Here is a 15,195-nt window from a genome sequence, read left to right as displayed (position 1 = left end):
GAGGTGTATAGGAAGCCATCTATGTTTAGCTTGAAAAACCATCCCTTAACAGAGGTGGTGGCCGAAGACGCCACCTATCACCCACAATGCAGTTTTGAATTCTCTGCCCAAACAGCTGAGATCACACTCAGGATCATGTGAGCCCACGACCCACCAACCCCAGAGGGTGCTAATGTCTCTTGGTGCTATTAGGTCGACAACCCAGGTTCACAACTCTCCCTTGATTACACATCTATTAGCATACTAATGACCTACAGAGGCTTATATTTCTGGCTCAGTTCACCAGTCAGTTTAGAACTGAAGAAGCCTTTCGGATGAGAGGTGAAACATCTTCAAGTACTTCAACCAAGTCCAGTTGCCTTTTGGGTTAAGCTTTGAATTACCATGACCTGGAAGACTGAGAACGTTCACAGACTTAGTGGTCTGAAATGTATTTTGTACAGTAGCATTCATGTGGATGTTCATGCAGACTGTATTCCCTGACAGCAGAGGCCCCTTCAGCAGGATAATGTGCCCTATTAAACTGCAAAAATGGTTCAGGAATGGTTTGAGGAGCACAACAAGGAGTTACAATGTTACAATTTCATTTAGCAGACACTTTTGTCCAAAGCAACATACATCTGAGAGTTAATAAGACACAAGCAACGATCGAGACAGGAGGGAACAAAGTCAGTAAGTGCCAACAAACAGCTTCAAGTGTGATTGGACACAGGTGCTGACAGGCAGTGCACAGGGCGTTTGTTCAAAGTGTTGATTTGGCCTCCACATTCCCCAGATCTCAATCCAATCCAGCATCTGTGGGATGTGCTGGACAAACAAGTCCGATCCCTGGAGGCTCCACCAACTTAAAGGACTTAAAGGATCTGCTGCTAACGTCTTGGTGCCAGATACCTCCGCACACCTTCAGAGGTGTAGTGGAGTCCATGCCTCGATGGGTCGGGGCTGTTTTGGTGGCAAAAGGGGGACCTATATAATAATAGGCAGGTGATCATAATGTTATGGCTGATTGGTGTACGTATACTCAGTTGTTGCATTGCTACTACGAACCTATGAACAGCTTTAAGGATACATTGTTTTTTCTGGCTCTGACAAACTTGCTCAAGGTCAAACTCTTGTTGACCTCTTTGGAGATGTTGGAGGTTTGACCCCTTGTTGCCATAAAATCAAAAACTCAAATATTCTGTATTATACAAGTTATTTTGTCATCATAGCTGCTTGTACCATATATTTTGGATATTAATATTAAAATGTTACTTCTGACCAGCTTACAAATCCCATTCAATATGTTAACCCTTGGATGCATGACCTACCAATACCTACACTCTTCCATGAGTGGGGTCAAGAATGACCCCAACTAGAATCAATGCGTTTTTGCAGTAAACTTAAGAAATTTCTTTAATTTTGGTTAAAGATGATGATTTTCATTATATTTTGGTCAACAAAAGAGTGATTTCATTTTTGACATGTTCTTTTATCACTTTTTATTCACATTTTATCACAAAAAAATCAATCAATCAGGTATCCAAAAATGTCAAAATCCATTGTTTGTGTGTCCGTCTGTCTGTTTGACTATGGAGGACAAACAGAGAACATTCAGTAGGTCCGGGGACCGTAACACTGTCCACGCATACGTACACACACACAAACATCTTCTCTCTTCTTAATGTGTGCAGCTCTCACAAACTACTTGCTTCTGGCTGTGACTATTGCACACAGGGGTACTGCATTTCCAACAGCAATTGGTAGCTTCGCGCACACACACACACACACATCATTGAATAATCAATAATCGTATAATAGGCTACCTAACGGGTTAGCTTTTATTACAAGAAAGTTATAAATATAAGTAAGAGTCTCACTCTCTACACAACAAATGCAGTAGCTACCTTACTAAACTATCAAAGTACAAACATTACTTTGTAGTTAGCTAACACTAGTGTGATAGTGTTATACTCTATCACAGAAAAGTCATGGATGTGGAATATAAGTTCATAAATGAAGATAATATTTACATGTATGTTGCAGTGTATAAATGACCTCCTGGGTGGTGAGACTGCTGACATCAGATGTGTAACTGGGACAGTAAATGTATACTGACAGTCAGAGTTGATAAGAATCAAAGATTCCTAGGAGACGCCATAGGAAATGCTTGGGGTCATTTTTGACCCCGCTTATGGAAAAGTGGGGTAGTGATACAAAAACTGCAATTTCTTAAAATTAATGAAAAAAAAATGTAAAATGCAAATGGCCTCATGTCACAAACATGTTTTATGAGGAATACCTGGAATATGAAAATATAAAAACTTTTCATTTCAAAGATTTTGAAGAATAACAACCCATGGGGTCATTTTTGACCCCACTTATTCATCTGAGGGTTAAACAACAAACAGGTTAAAGTTTTGCTTTCGTCAGTCATTGAAAGTTAATTATTAAATTGTCTGTTTCATGTTATTAGCATGGAAGCTCAACACCAAATGCATCATGGGATTTTATTTTTATCCAGATGTAGGTTTAAAATGAGATGAATACAGTGAAATCTGTATTATTTTACAGCCATTGTATCACAAATGTTTCCATTCAGACATCAAGTTTGCCACACTACATTGGGTTAATTCAAAGCTTCTTCAGTTTTTGTTTTTACTTTTTTTTTCTCTCTTCCTGAATGTGTCTCAGTGTCAGATATCTGCCAGTCCCTTTTTATCACTCAATATGGCAGCTCGATGGAGATATAACTGTGAAGTCCTCTGTCAGAGCCTCAGAGAAGGATGCCGCTCTAAACTGTACAAAAATGACTTCATCTCTTCTTTTTTACCTAATACATCAAAAAGCCTCCAAATGCAAAATACAGTGTGGTATCATCTGGATACATCTTGTTTAATCTCTTCAACTAGGCTGTCACTTTGCATCAAACAGAAAACAACCACAGAAAAAAAAGTTCCATTCAACCAGCCAATCACATCTTACGTTTCCTTTAATGGAAAAGTCTGTGCAAGGCATGACACCCTGTCGTAAGACCTGCTTCGCTGTCTTTCATCACCAGGTCGTCGTCACATATGGACGGGCTGCGTATTTTTCTGCTCATTCTCCAAGGTACGTTTACATAACATTATTTAAAATCAGATTGTTATAAATACAGATATTTCATGCCTACCATGCAGTAACTCTGCTTTGTGGTTGTGTTTGTATTACAGGAGTTGGTTCCTTAAGTCATGATTGGATCTCCAGACCAGTGTTGGAGGTGTCAGTCAGACCAGGAGACAACATCACTCTCTACTGTGACTGCAAAACATCAACTGGAGTATTCATAGTTTGGTACAGAAACTGCTCTCATGAGAACCAGCCTCCTCTCGTCCTGGAACTAAATCTTGGTGAATTGAAACATATCAGTGAGGCTGCAGTCGTTCAGAATCCTCTCCCTCGTTTCCACTTTGTGAGGAACCAGTCCTCTGAATCCTACGACCTGCTGATTATGAACATCACTGATTCTGATGAAGGTCTCTACTACTGTGGAACTGGGGAGAACAAGGTGTTGGTCAAGGAAACAATCACTTTAGAAAAGGTTTACAGCTACGGCAACATAACAACAAGGGTCCTATTCAGTAAGTATGCTGTTAGAATTGTCTCCGTCTCTGTGTGACTGTGGTTTCAGTAAATGTAATCATTTGAATTAATGACCGTCACGCATCAGAAAAATGTGCCTAGATATCAACAATATGCACGTTTATAACAACTTTTTGTGGAACATTCAATTCCACATAATTGGTATTGATATTATAACACCTTCCACAGATATGTGACACCTGGTTGCAATATTTCTTTCACCTTTCAGCAACAAAAGGGGGCAAAGATATTAATGGGAATGCAGCAGCAGTTTATTTTCTTCACATCTCTTGTATCAGAGCAATACACTTAGATTCAGTTAAATGACACAACTTTGTGTTTGTCCAGACTCCAGTGAGCCTCACGGCCCGATTACGCAAGACTGTGGTGTGTGCTGGATGCTGCTGTTCTCTCTGTGTCCGGCCTTTGCTGTTCTCTCCTCTCTCTTATCTGTTCTGGTGAATCACCTCTGTCAGAAAGCAGGTACCTGTTGTATATGACACTTACATCCATTCACTCCTTTCTTAAGTTCATTGCATTACTTTGGTGACAAATATCTTCTGTTTCAGTTCTTTCTCAGCTAAATATTTATCAAGTGCTTCTTTTCACAATGTTGGTTGTCATGGTTTTTGATGCTTTGATCATGTCTGCAGCTGGGGAACCTAAAACTGATGGGAAAAGACCTGACAGCTGGAATAAGGTAATTTAAAGCTGGGCGCTGATGTATAGAACGTTTTCAAGCCGCCATTTGATTGACCAGATACAAGTACGACTAATATTATTTATAAGTGGTGGTTTGCATTTGGTGTTCCAGGAGTAGGACCCTGTTATTGTGCTTGTTGTCTCGTTGGCATAGCTCACTGTCACAGCTTATGCAGTTATTGACTCATCATCATTATTGTAATGAGTAAGACGTGTGTTTTAGTTGCACCATGCATTTCAGTAAATCATATTACATCAGAAAATGTTGATTCATTAGAAATGAGAATGTAAATATTTCTGTATATCAAATCTTAGGATGGAGGTGTGTGTTTTGCTGCAATGGAAATCCTTCAGACATCACAGAGACCAAAGAAGAAGAGAACGCTGAATTCAGACTCCAGCACCTATTCTGCCATATACTATACTGTACAAGGAGGATGTGAAGAGATGTAGAGAGAGGAAAGGCAATTTACGCTCATATAAGAAAATGTCAATTTATTTTATTGGTGTAATTTAGCTTTTCTTCTAAACCAAACTCGCTCCATATTAATAATGAAGAATGCATTATAAAAAGTAATGATGTGTTTGAAAAGTTGATAATAAACTCTTCTAATCTAACTAATCAGTTTTCATCTGTAAATAAATATCAGTAGCTCATGAAGCCAACCAGAAGCAAATACAAATAAAGATAAACTGTGTGTGTGTGTGTGTGTGTGTGTGTCCTTGTGTCCTTAAAGTGTGCCTTGTGTTTGCATAAAGACGTCATTCTCAAGTAATGAACATTGAACATAGTGAACAGATGAGGGGCTATTTCACTGTGGGTTTCCTGTGAGCCTGATCACATGGGAAACACAATGTGGTTAAAGTAAACAACAACTACATTTTCACTCTGTACTGAGCTGTGAATACTCAGAGGAAGACAATTGAAGAGCAGCAACCTTTACTTTTGTGTGATTTGTCCATGGAACATACATTGAGTCTAATTCTCATAGAAAAATTGGCGTCAACATAACAAATAATCCCTTTCCAACCCCAACCATTAAAAACACACTCTCACCATATCACAGACAACAGAACAATCCTTTGTACTGTTTTACAAACATGACATCACTTATTCTAGTTTACAATACATCAGCTCAAAGGACCATGACAAGTCTTAATCAGCCAACTTGTGTCCAATAACTGAGAATTAAGTTATTCATACATGAACTGATCTGAAATAATGTTGCATTCTTATTGATTTGCCGAGTTAAGACCATGTGACTGACTGGCACAGACAGCACTTTATTTGTTATAACTGCACAGCAGCAGAATATTCACAGCTAATGAACCACCTTAGACACATTCTTACTTTGCAAATATACAAAGCCAAAATATGTCAAAGGGAACATTAAGGAATTAATGGCACTCTGTGTAAGGTCGGCGATCATATTAAATATTTCCGGGTGGAAACCCAGTCGTCCAGGTCCAGTCTGATCTTCTTCTCAAAGCTGCAAATACTGAAACTCTGTTCATGCGTGTCATACAGAAGCACCAGGCACCCTTTGTTATGCATCGTCCCTGTTGTTGAATCTTTGCATTTCAATTACTGCAGTCATTAGTTTTCATTTCCTGCTCTATTTTGTCATTGAAAAAAACATTTGGCCATCCGTAAGTTATTGTGGTGTCTCTGAGGCAGAGACCAGCTGCAGGAGATGCCACAGTAAGGGCGTCCTTGAAGAAGAACTAAACTGAAACTCTTGTAGCTCACAGGCAACACTGAGCATATACAGTATATGTAGGACAAACAAAAAGTAGGCAGCCTCATAATCCTTTAGATGTTTAATTAAATATGTCAAATGTATCATACTACATTACAATGTTGTGTTATTTAAAATGGTTTCTGTTCACACAGTTCGGTGTTTGTACATATTGTTCTTGCCTGTAGTGTTAGTGTTTACAGGATTTCTCTTCATGATTTAAAAATTCTCAATAAAATAATCTAGATAAAACATTAGTGTGTTGTTATTGAGTCAAAATTACAGTAGCTCAAGTTTATTTATGGACATGTCACAAACAATTTCTCCTTTAGCTGATGTAATACAAACTGCCCTGACTATACAGTATCAAACATGTGCAGAGACCATATAGAGTTCACATTAAAGCTAACCAAGGACATCATGTTGTCTGTGAGATCAGGAAGGCTCACAGGAAACCCACAGTGACAAACAGACCCTCATACGGCTACAGAGCTCAACATGCAGGCCGACTGAAGCTGCAGCTTAGTGGCTTGATGAAGGTGTTGGTGCACAACATCACTGCGTTCACTGTTTATCAGGGGAAACTAAACATCTAGATCAAACCACCACACATGCTGAGTCTGATGTGAAGCAGGGAGACAGGTTTCTGTTTTAATCACAGATACTAATATCACTGAATTCATCTTAAACCAACATTAACTTTTTTTAAAGGGGCAGTCACGGTTCTGTTGATCTGATGAATGAGTCCAAGTTAGTAACTTTCCTGGCTGAAAATAGCTGTGTCTGGTTGTCATGCTAATGAGAGAGAACTAAACCACTGAAGTGACCATAAAGCCAAAACAATGAGACTCAAGGCTCTATGCAGCAGCGACAAACTGCAGAGTTGGGTTCCTGAGGGCACATTATTCACCATATACACACAGGAAAACTAAAAAGTTAAAACAACATATTTGATAACCCCTTAGCTCGCATCTAAGAACAGCTAATGTTAGCATTAAGTCACATCAAGCTAACTGTTTGCTTGAAAGTGGCTAACATCTAACAGTAGCTCTACTTTATGATACAGTTAATGCTGGTTCTGATACAAAGCTGTCAGAACACTCAGTACATTACAGTTTGTTGCTTATGGGACTGGGTAGCGGCAGACCAGTCACAGGCCCATGCTGACCCCGTTCACCGCCAAAAGCGTGAACAATGTGCATGTGAGCATCAGAACTGGACCATGGAGCAATGGAAGAAAGTGGCCTGGTCAGATGAAGCACGTTTTCTTTTACATCATGTGGATGCCGGGTGCGTGTGCCTGAGGAAGACATGGCACCAGGATGCACTATGGGAAGAAGGCAAGCCGGCTGAAGCAGTGTGATGCTTTGGGAAATGTTCTGCTGGGAAACCTTGGCTCCTGCCATTCATGTGGATGTGAACTTTTGACACTTTTGTCCAAAGCAACGTATATCTGAGAGTTCATACGACACAAGCAACGATCGAGACAGGAGGGAACAAAGTCAGTAAGTGCCAACAAACAGCTTCAAGTGTGATCGGACACAGGTGCTGACAGGCAGTGCACAGGGCGTTTGTTCAAAGTGTTGATTTGGCCTCCACATTCCCCAGATCTCAATCCAATCCAGCATCTGTGGGATGTGCTGGACAAACAAGTCCGATCCCTGGAGGCCCCACCAACTTAAAGGACTTACAGGATCTGCTGCTAACGTCTTGGTGCCAGATACCTCCGCACACCTTCAGAGGTGTAGTGGAGTCCATGCCTCGATGGGTCGAGGCTGTTTTGGTGGCAAAAGGGGGAACTACATAATAATAGGCAGGTGGTCATAATGTTATGGCTGATCGGTGTATGTATACTCAGTTGTTGCATTACTAATATGAACCTATGAACAGCTTTAAGGATACATCGTTTTTCCTGGCTCTGCCACATTTTGCTCAAGGTCAAACTCTTGTTGACCTCTTTAGAGATGTTGGAGGTTTGACCCCTTGTTGCCATAAAATCAAAAACTAAAATACATGCGCTGGCGTTGTGAGTGCCTGTAAGGAGCTCTTCCCTAATTTTTAAATTTTTGCTTCGTTTTTACCTAGTTTTCAAGTCATCTATTATACTGCACCTTTGGATCCTGACTGTTTTTATCCGCACGTTTTAGCATATTAAACTGTTCAAACGATCCGGCTCTCGGATCTTTTTGCTTCCCAGCCTGGACCGCCTGCCAAGGCTAGCATTACCACCAGCTTGTTTTTAGCCCTTAGCTCTGGGAGCTAACGCTACAGGAACTGCAGCTGCCGGCTCCCCGAAGAGCTACAATCCGTAGAGCGAAGCCAAATCTCCACAGCGGGTCCACTTGTTTGACCAGTGTTGGTAAGTTTTGCTGCTGAATGCTGATTGACGTCCTATCTGTGGTCCCAGGCTAAGCCATATCAAGGCCCAGGCTAAGCCATAAGTGCCTGTGTCCTCCTGAGCGCTCCTACCACACCAGGACTCGCCGCTCTATACCACATTACACACCAGCGCCACAGCGAGCTCCGGCCACGCTCTCTGTCCATCCCTCGCCCTCCCCTCCTCCGCCAGCATTGACAAACTCTCCTGCATTGTCTACTCCTTCTCCTCATCCCCTTTCTCCCCGACTACGTTGATTGTGGGGCATTCCATAATCAGGAACATTCGTTTCTTTAAGGCTGCAACCCATTGTTTCCCTGGAGCTACGGTCCCCGACATCCTCTTGAAACTTCCATGTCTGCTGCGCACTCTCCCTGCCTCCATCCAAAGAATTATAATCCATGTGGGAAAACGACACTGCCTTTCAACAGTCTGAACTGACAAAAAATGATTTAAAAAAACTTTTTAACTTTTTAAAAAGTGCTGGGAAATCTGCTTTATCAGCGGTCCAACTCCCACACTCGGTCGTGGATCACAGCGTTTTAGCAGAATCCTCAGTCTACACACCTGGCTCCAGTCCACCTGCAGGGCTCACCACATTGGCTTCATTGACAATTTTAATTTGTTTAGGGAACGCTACTCCTTTTATAAAAGTGATGGTATCCACCACAACAAGAGTGGCAGCCGCACGCTAGCGGCTAATTTACAGCACGTGATACAGGCATATCAACGTGACAGACTATTTACTCTCCCTCTTCCTCCCCCCCTCTTCCTCTACGTCACCACCCCATAGCACTGTTCACTGTGAGAGTGCCCCCGACTGGCCGCACCTGTCATTGCCTCCCTCAGCTCCCGGTCACCCAATCCTCTCCTCGGTAACACACAGGCTGTCTCGTCCCCAACGCACTATTAAAGCTGATAATGAGAACAACCTCATACAGATCCAACCCAGTTATGCTCATAAAGGCTCACGGCGCAAGTTTATTTATAATTCCACCTCTGGCAATTCCATTCCATCCCTGTGGACTCAGCAACGCACCTCTGCTTCCTCATTACTACGCTGCAATAAACAGCATGTGAATCCAGCCAACCTCCGTACCCTACCCAAATCCTCCCATCCCATAAATAAAAACCGAGTATAAAAACTTGCTCTGTTCAACACCCGGTCACTGAGCAACAAAAGCCTCATCCTCAATGAATTCATCACTGACAATAACCTGGATTTTCTCTGTCTCACTGAAACCTGGCATAAACCCCTGGAACAAACAACCCCCAATGGTTACTGCTTCCTGGACAAAGCACGCCCAGACAGCCAAGGTGGCGGAATTGCTGCCCTCCACCGCCAATATTTCAAAACCAGCCTCGCCACTATCCTTTCCCCATCCTCATTTGAACACCTGACCTTCAAACTCTCTGGCCCTAAACCCCTTGTCATTTCAATAATATACCGCCCCCCCCAAACATAATCCTGTCTTTCTTTCCGACCTCTCTGAATTTCTCACTCAGCTCTGCTCCATCTCACCCTCCATCCTGCTGCTGGGTGATTTCAACATCCACATTGACTCCACCGATTGCAAATTAACCTTAGAATTTCTGGACATACTTAAATGCTTCAACCTCACCCAACATATCAACTTCCCCACCCATAACCATGGCCACATTCTTGACCTGGTCTGCTCCACCGGTATTACCATCAACCACCTCTCCAGCTCTGACCTCACCATCTCGGACCAAATAGCCATCAACATGAACATTGACATCCCCATTCCAAAGCCCAAACACATCCGCACTGGAAAAATGTCCACCCTCACCTCCCCCATGAGCACCTCCCCCACTGACCTGGTCAACATCTACAATAACTCACTATCCTCCTGTCTTGACCAGCTTGCGCCCCTCAAAACCAGAACAGTCTTATTCACCCACACTGCTCCCTGGTACACCCCTGAACTCCCGGAAACGACAACTAGAAAACCGGCCTCACTGTACACACCCTAGCATATAAAGACTACATACAACAATACAAACACGCCCTCAACACTGCCCACTCCACCTACTACTCTTCCCTCATTCATTCTGGCTCCGCTAACCCCAAGACATTATTCTCCACAATCAACAAACTTTTCAAACCCGTGGACAACTCCACCCACTTCTTTACAGCTGACAAATGCAACTCATTTATGTCATTTTACCAAACAAAAATTGACTTAATCTACAACTTGCCACTTCAAGCTTCCCCCCCTTAATCCTGATCCTAATCCTGATCCTGACTCTGCTACTCCCCGTCTTACAGATGGCTCACTCTCCCAATTCTCCCTGATCTCTCTCTTTGAACTTCACAAATCACTATCTGCCATGAGGACTTCCACCTGCGACCAGGACCCCATCTCCACCCCCTTAGTCAAAGCCTGCCTTCCTGCTCTCCTCCCCCTCATCCACTCTGTAATCAACTCCTCCCTGTCTACCGTCTCTGTCCCCCCTGCCCTTAAACTCGCCTCTGTCCCACCCCTCCTCAAAAAACCTGGCATCGACCCTGACATCCCCAACAATTACTGACCCATCTCCAACCTCCCATTTCTGTCGAAAATACTTGAACACACCATTTAGAACCGGCTTCAGAACACATCACAGCACAGAGACTGCCCTTCTCAAAGTTACCAACGACCTCCTCCTCTCCTCCGACACCCACTCCCTTAATATCCTCATCCTTCTCGACCTTACTGCAGCCTTCGACACCATTAATCACGCTATTCTTCTCACCCGCCTTGAATCTTCCCTCAGCATCAATAGAACTGCCCTCTCCTGGTTCAAATCATACCTCTCCAACCACCACCAGTTTATCAGCATCAACAAATCCACCCCTAAAACAGTCCCTCTCTCATAAGGCATCACCCAAGGCTCGGTGCTCGGTCCCCTCCTCTTCATCCTGTATATGCTCCCCCTTGGTCACATCCTACGCCGCCATGGACTCCACTTTCACTGTTACGCCGACGACACCCAGCTCTACATCTCCACCAAATCCATCACTGCTGCAACTCACTCCACCATCCCAGACTGCATTACAGACGTCAAAACCTGGATGCAAGCAAACTTTCTCAAACTCAACAGCACAACACAAATCAGAAATCCTCATCATCGGTCCAAAATTACTCATCTCATCCTGCCCCGACTTCACCCTTCGTATTGATGGCTCCACTGTTCCTGCGTCCACCCACATCCGCAACCTTGGTGTCATTTTCGACCAATCTCTCACATTTGAACCTCACGTCAACTACATCACCAAAACTGCCTTCTTCCACCTCAAAAACATTGCCCGTCTTCGCCCCTCCCTCACCTTCTCAGCTGCTGAAACACTGCTTCATCACCTCACGACTGGACTATTGCAATAGCATTCTTAATGGCACATCCTCCACAATCCTTAATAAGCTCCAGTACATCCAAAACTCTGCCGCCCGTCTGCTCACCCACTGTCGCACCAGAGAAAACATCACCCCTGTCCTACAACACCTCCACTGGCTTCCCATCAAATTTTGTATACAATTCAAAATCCTACTTATCACCTACAAGGCCCTTCACAATCTTGCCCCCTCCTACCTCACCGACCTCTTTCTCCAATACATCCCCACCCGCAACCTAAGATCGACTGATGCCAACCTCCTCACCCCTCTCACCCGAACCAAATACGGGACCTGGGGGGACAGAGCCTTTTCCACTGCTGCCCCCTCCCTCTGGAACTCTCTCCCCCGACACCTCAGAACCTCTCCCTCTCTTCCTTCCTTTAAAACCACACTCAAAATCCACCTATTTAAATCTGCTTTTAACCAATGACCTGTTATTTGTGCATTGTATATGTTCTTAATGTATTTAATGTATTTGCTATTGTTGCTTCTGTTCTTTCTTTTATGTAAAGTGCCTTTCAGTACCTTTTATAGCGCTATATAAATAAAATGTTTTATTATTATTATTATTATTATTATTATTATACAAGTTAATTTGTCATTATAGCTGCTTGTACCATATATTTTGGATAATAATATTAAAATGTTACTTCTGACCAGCTTACAAATCCTGTGTCCTCTGTCAGAGCCTCAGAGAAGGATGCCGCTCTAAACTGTACAAAAATGACTTCATCTCTTCTTTTTTATAAATCAAAAAGCCTCCAAATGCAAAATACAGTGTGGTATCATCTGGATACATCTTGTTTAATCTCTTCAACTAGGCTGTCACTTTGCATCAAACAGAAAACAACCACAGAAAAAAAAGTTCCATTCAACTAGCCAATCACATCTTCCGTTTCCTTTAATGGAAAAGTCTGTGCAAGGCATGACACCCTGTCGTAAGACCTGCTTCGTTGTCTTTCAACACCAGGTCGTCGTCACATATGGACGGGCTGCGTATTTTTCTGCTCATTCTCCAAGGTACGTTTACATAACATTATTTAAAATCAGATTGTTATAAATACAGATATTTCATGCCTACCATGCAGTAACTCTGCTTTGTGGTTGTGTTTGTATTACAGGAGTTGGTTCCTTAAGTCATGATTGGATCTCCAGACCAGCGTTGGAGGTGTCAGTCAGACCAGGAGACAACATCACTCTCTACTGTGACTGCAAAACATCAACTGGAGTATTCATAGTTTGGTACAGAAACTGCTCTCATGAGAACCAGCCTCCTCTCGTCCTGGAACTAAATCTTGGTGAATTGCTATATACCAGTGAGGCTACAGGCATTCTGAATCCTCTCCCTCGTTTCCACTTTGTGAAGAACCAGTCCTCTGAATCCTACGACCTGCTGATTATGAACATCACTGATTCTGATGAAGGTCTCTACTACTGTGGAACTGGGGAGAACAAGGTGTTGGACAAGGAAACAATCACTGAGGAAAAGGTTTACAGCTACGGCAACATAACAACAAGGGTCCTATTCAGTAAGTATGCTGTTAGAATTGTCTCTGTCTCTGTGTGACTGTGGTTTCAGTAAATGTAATCATTTGAATTAATGACCGTCACGCATGAGAAAAATGTGCCTAGATATCAACAATATGCACGTTTATAACAACTTTTTGTGGAACATTCAATTCCACATCATTGGTATTGATATTTTAACACCTTCCACAGACATGTGACACCTGGTTGCAATATTTCTTTCACCATTCAGCAACAAAAGGGGGCAAAGATATCAATGGGAATGCAGCAGCAGTTTATTTTCTTCACATCTCTTGTATCAGAGCAATACTCTTAGATTCAGTTAAGTGACACAACTTTGTGTTTGTCCAGACTCCAGTGAGCCTCACGGCCCGATTACGCAAGACTGTGGTGTGTGCTGGATGCTGCTGTTCTCTCTGTGTCCGGCCTTTGCTGTTCTCTCCTCTCTCTTATCATCTGTTCTGGTGTATCACCTCTGTCAGAAAGCAGGTACCTGTTTATTTATCTAGTGCTTCTTTTACCGGTGTTGGTTGTCATGGTTAACGATGCTTTGTCCGTGTCATGTCCGCAGATAGGGAACCTAAAGCCGATGGGAAAAGACCTGACGGAAGACAGAATAAGGTAATTTAAAGCTGGATGTTTTTTATATGTATCATTTTCAAGCAGACATTTTGAATTACCAGTTTAAAGTGAGACTAATGTTATCTATAATTGGTAGATGGCATTTGGTGTTCACGGGGTAGGACCCTGTTATAGTGCTTGTTGTCTCGCTGGAATAGCTCGCTGGTACACCTTAATGCACACTCATTGACTAAATATTGTCAATTTTTGTATATCAAATCTTAGGATGAAGATGTGTGTTATGCTGCTCTGGACATCCGTCAGACATCACAGAGACCAAAGAAGAACCAAAGACAAACACAGAGTTCAGACTCCAGCACCTATTCTACCACCAACACTTGTAGAATTTAAGAGTGAAATGTGCACAGCAAGTTACACACACTTAAGAAATGTTGGTGCAGTTTTGTTAGTGCAGATAATACTTCAATGTAAATTTTCTTCCAACCCGGTTCTGACAATAACATTGATGATAAGCATTATAAAATAGTTTTTAAAAACACAAGAATGTTAAAAAATGTGATAATAAACTCAAAGTTTTGCTCTGAAAAATAATATCAGTAGTTGATGAACAGTGCTGTTACAGCAAATAAAGATAGATTGTGATTTTAAATGTGTGTGTGTGTGTGTGTGTGTGTGTGTGTGGGTGGGTGTGTGTTTTAATTTGCTTTGATAATTGCACCCAAATTGTGTTTCATTGCCAAATCACACGAAAGCTAACTATACTCCACTTCAAATCTACAACATCTACAACACACAACAGAAAATGAAGTTGACCACAATCACATTTTGTTTCCCATGTGCTCATGTCCGCAGGAAACAGCCCCTCACGCAGACTGACTGAAGTTGAATAAGAAGCCTTGATGAGGCAGCCTCATAATCCTTTAGATGTTTAATTAAATATGTAAAATGTATGATACTACATTACAATGTTGTGTTATTTAAAATGGTTATATCTTTGTTTTCTGTTCACACAGTTCGGTGTTCGTACATATTGTTCTTGTCTGTAGTGTTAGTGTTTACAGTATTTCTCTTCATGATTTAAAAATTCTCAAGAAAATAATCTAGATAAAACATTAGTGTGTTGTTATTGAGTCAAAATTACAGTAGCTCAAGTTTATTTATGGACACAAACAATTTCTCCTTTAGCTGATGTAATACAAACTGCCCTGACTATACAGTATCAAACATGTGCAGAGACCATATAGAGTTCACATTAAAGCTAACCAAGGACATC

At 42.1% G+C, this 15,195-nt stretch overlaps 1 long non-coding RNA gene across 1 annotated transcript; it reads left to right on the top strand.

Annotated features, from left to right (window-relative positions):
• The first annotated feature begins 13,726 nt into the window (after positions 1–13,726).
• On the top strand, positions 13,727–14,610 carry LOC138595385 (uncharacterized). Its single transcript, XR_011308466.1, has 3 exons — positions 13,727–13,829; positions 13,912–13,961; positions 14,187–14,610. It is a non-coding gene; the product is annotated as an uncharacterized lncRNA (long non-coding RNA).
• Positions 14,611–15,195: the final 585 nt, after the last annotated feature.

This window comes from Semicossyphus pulcher, unplaced genomic scaffold (assembly GCF_022749685.1).
Source record: "Semicossyphus pulcher isolate SPU_LCO1_2020_fin unplaced genomic scaffold, fSemPul1.0.p SCAF_17, whole genome shotgun sequence".
NCBI classification, from domain to species: domain Eukaryota; kingdom Metazoa; phylum Chordata; class Actinopteri; order Labriformes; family Labridae; genus Semicossyphus; species Semicossyphus pulcher.
The sequence above is the reverse complement of the archived record's forward strand: the minus strand, read 5'-3'. Positions and strand labels throughout refer to the sequence as shown.